We start from the raw sequence: 4,530 nt of genomic DNA, 5'->3' as shown, positions 1-4,530 counted from the left end.
TTTGAACGATGCCCAGTGTAAATAAATAAAAATGGGGAAAAAAAAAACCAACCAAAGGTCAGCGGTGCAGCTGTGGACAGATCTAAATCTGCTGCTGTAAGAAAACCCACGTCTTTACAGATAACCAGGCGTTCCAGGCATCAAAGACGGAGCCTCGGTCCTCATGTTGTGAGACGCTGGTCTCAGTGAGCAACACTGAACATCAATTCACTGTCTAGGGAGCTGGGGGGCAGCACTGTCTGATTAGTGGAACATTTCATATTAGAGTATTACTGCAGAGGCTCATATATATATATATGATACAAAGTTTGTGTTTTAAAGACAATAAAAACTGGATGGAATATTGTATTAACTACTGACTTTTTTCACTCCAACATAACACATGGAATATATCACATATATATTTGTTAATCCTGTAGCACAGCTCTCCAGGGTTTTAGTGTTTTGCCCAGTGGCACGTCGGCAGGCACACGGCCAGAGTAGACCCTACGACGTCTGCAGTAGGAACAGCATCTAAATGTGTGTTGTTTTTTAAGTAGTATCTTTAGTGAGTAATATGTTGAACAGGGTTAGTATTACACTGAGGGCTGGAAAAAAACACACCAGGGAATGGGTTTGTGTTAAAACAGAGAGAATTTGAAATGGAAATTAAATGAGAAGACAGATGGAAACAAGCGAGTGAGGGAGAAGGGAGGTGAAGAAAAAAAACTTTTAAATCAGATTATAAAATTCAGCTCCATAGCTTTTCTTTTTTACTTATATATAAATTATTCACAGAAAGAGAGTCACTGGGGAGGGAAGGAAGGAGAAAAACAAAGGGAGCTGGAGGGGAGAAAAAGAGATACATGCCTGAATAATATACTGCAGGATTTACATGGAGAGACAGCCATCCTGACTGGTAATGATATGGCGCCTGAAAGACTGTGGGCTGGGATTATTAGTCCAGTATAGAAGAGAGAAAGGAAAACAAAGTTCTGCCTCTGCTCGTCTTTGTGCCTCAACAGCCTCAGTTCAGAGAAGACGATGTTGAACAGGAAGTTCAGAAACAGACTGTATATATACATATGAAACACAGCTGTTTCACTGACGGCACCACAGACTGGAGGAGTCAGTGAGTCAGGTGTCAGTGATCTACAGTGGCCACCCTGTGTATCTAATAATTACACCGTCCATCAACCTCCATCACTGCTCTAATGCACGTGGTTATTTAAACACACTGTGGGGAAACGTTAGATTTCACTAAAGCGCCTGAAGCTTTAAATACAACCTCAGTGACCATCATGCATTTGATGAGTGAATCAGTCTACGACTGACCAGCTGACCGACACGTCAGGTTCTCCGAGCCGCCATCAAAATACACACCATCAAAATACACAGTAAAGACCCAAATCCACCAACTGAGTGAAGCCATATTCTGAGACATGATATCTTTACCATGTTTATATTTCCAACAATTGAATTAGTCAAAAAAAAAAAATACCAGAGTGACAATTCTGATCCTGAGTTTTTTAACCAAAAGTTTCAAAAGTGTCATTGTTGTAGAAAAAAAATGTTTTTCTACTATTGAAGTAATTGTCCAGCTCCTCAATAATGTACATTTGAGAAATTGTTAAAAAATAAAAGCGTATGTTTCCAGTCTGCCTTTCAGTGAAACCTAAATCTCAAAGTGCTGCAGTTCAAAGCACTTTAGTCACATCACAACAACATGGGATGCAGAGGAAATTCTAATGGATCTGAAAACAAGAAAGTGCTGGTGAACAGAGAGCCGTGTGAGAGAGAGAGAGTCAAGGACTGCTCCTCTTTAAGAGACGTGAGTGAGTCAGGGCTGGGGGGCAGCTTAGTGATGGAGGCAGAGACGGGTCAGAAAGTCATGAGAAGTGAAGCCGTGGAGGGAGCTGTAGAAAGTCTGACCGCAGTCAGAAGAATTTTGAAACTCTGTCCTGGAGGAAGTGACGGAGCGCAGATATGAATCGACTGCAGTTCCTCCAACCTCTCGACTGAAGCAGGAGATGAGTTCATATTTTATTCTGACGCCTCAAAGATGCCACTAATGTTTGTCAGTGAGGCTTCGAAGCAGTTCAAACTTATGCAATCGTCCCTTATTAGACGTTAAAGCCACATCCTCGTTACATTTAATGTCATTATTACAGACTATTTTCCAATTCTAGTTTTTTCCATGTATCTTCTTTTCATCGTCTCTGAGACATGTGAGGACGCTCCAGCCCAGACCACTTGGACACATGTGGACTCATGTGAGGCTAATAAAGTGCCGTATTGATCTCGCCTTAATCAGGTTCATGACATTTTCCAGGACACCGTGAATCCTCAGCCTCGACTGCCTTCAGTGTTTCATCAGCTCGTTAATGTGAGCGGAGAAAACACAGTCGCTGAAGTCGGATGTGTTGCAATGCTCTTTGAAAATGTAATCATTTTCACTCCCTGACTTTCTACGGAGAAAGAAGAATCGGTTCTTCAAACAAAAAAATCCCAATTACAGAAGAGCATCAGAGAGGGTTTGGATGACGGAGGAGAGGTCGGTGCACGGGGAGATGAAACAAACACACGTCAAAAAACACAGAGGACTTTCAGAGAGAGGAGATTCAGTCAGAGCCAACGCCAAGAAACTACTGTATCTGTGGTTCAGATGAAGAGACCGGGACCAGGACCAGGACCAGGACCAGGACCAGAGGTGACAGTTTGTTTCCCCTGATGGGTGCACACACACACACACACAAAATCACTCCCAGTCTTCACACTGCCGCTGCACACGAGGAGTTTGATGTCAAGGCAACCTAACGGCGTCAACGAAGAAAGAGGAAAAACAATACCCATAATTCAACACCACGGCCTGGACTGAACAGAATACCATGACTGTAGCTGCAGTTTCTCTGTCATCACAGTGTAACGGGTTGAATGGTAGAAAAATCAATGACATGTGGAGCCTGGCACACATGGGTGCTGGACAAACTCCCAAACTCCCAACATTCACTTGGAGCCCAAATAGTTCAAGATTGGAAGAATTTATTTTCCAGTTTCTGCACTCACTCTTTTTTTCTTTTTTTTTTGTACATAAATATCCTAAACAATGTTTTGCTATTGTTTACACCTTTGGTTTTCATTTTTACTATATTACAAACATTTCTACTATAATTTACTGCAATGTTTGATGATTTCACTGTGATTTTTTATCATGTTACTTAATTTATGCACAAGAAAAATAATCTCATATTCAGCACAGACAGTTGACAACTGTCTCCTTAATAATTGCCAGGATTATCCTTTCAACATTTTTAAAAATCTTATTTCTTTAAAGCCCAGTAGAACATCAACTTATTTACTTTAATGTAACCCATTCTTTCTCAGTCCTTCAGAGAGTTGTACTTTTACAGATTGTTCTCAGGCAAAACAGCAGGGCTGCTGCTTAATACAATATGACCTGATACATTTTAGAGTATTTGATTTAAAGAGCCATTTCTGCAGTGCATTAATCCTGTTTAACTAACCTGTAATGGCTGTTGCTCTTTGACAACCTTTGGAAATGTTCTCCTGTGCCACTGAGGTCTCGTTATTTTACCTTCAAACTTTAAGGTCTATTCTTTTTCAAAAGCCCTCATTTGCATGAAAATATCTGAACCTACTTCAGAATTTCCTTTGTTTTATGAAAACTGATTGAGGCCCACAGGAGGGCGGGGGGGGGGGACCCCCTCGACCCCCCCCATCAACTACATTTATTCCATCAACTTTTTTTTTAAATACATTTTAATAAAAAACAAAAGCTAATGATGGAACAGCGGAGGCGGTCCGACCCAGTAATGAGTCAGTGAGCCGATACATTAGTATACACTGTCAAATCATGTCACGTTCTCAGAGAAGACGGCCTTTGTTCTCTCATCAACAGCTCGTCTCCTTTAAGGGACTCGGTGTGAATGTCAGTCACACTGTGAGGACAACACACTGTCGCTTAACAAACACACAGAAACGAGTAAATGCCTGAAGTGACTGGCAACGTGACCAGCAGCTCCCACCGTCAATATCACAGTCAGCGGCGGCCATGGTGTTGATTGGGTTTTCTCTGTAGCCGTCAACAGGTGGCAGCGTGAACGTTGGGTTACCCTGCAGCCGCAGGACTTCAAAGTCCCACTGAGTCTGTCAGGAAACACCCCAGAGGAGCTGGAGGTCTGTGTTCACAGTCTAAATTAAGAGTCACGTCTGTGGTCCGTGACACACACACACACACACACAGCTGACCACTGACAGTCTGCAGAGACACACAGTGGAAGAACAGAAGAAAGTGGTGGCTATGAGTCATTCTGTGTTTGTATTTTTACACCAGGCAGTGATGCAGCGAGAGAATGACAACGAGAGGAGGCACAGAAGGTAACGGAGAGGAGACTGGGACGGAATACCAGACGTCTGTGTGAACAGACCCTGGATCTGCTCACACAGGTCAGACACACATACCGTATATACATATATATATATATATATATATACATATAAAGACGAGCAGAAACCACACACGATCGCCTC

The 4,530-nt window shown here is 42.3% G+C and overlaps 1 protein-coding gene across 1 annotated transcript in view; it reads right to left on the bottom strand.

Moving 5' to 3' along the window:
- trps1 (trichorhinophalangeal syndrome I) overlaps positions 1-4,530 on the bottom strand; it is a 201,081-nt gene that overhangs the window by 180,490 nt on the left and 16,061 nt on the right. The window lies entirely within an intron of this gene.

This window comes from Cynoglossus semilaevis, chromosome 18 (genome assembly GCF_000523025.1).
Source record: "Cynoglossus semilaevis isolate Cse_v1.0 chromosome 18, Cse_v1.0, whole genome shotgun sequence".
NCBI lineage: Eukaryota > Metazoa > Chordata > Actinopteri > Pleuronectiformes > Cynoglossidae > Cynoglossus > Cynoglossus semilaevis.
This window is presented reverse-complemented; position numbering and strand designations above follow the sequence as displayed.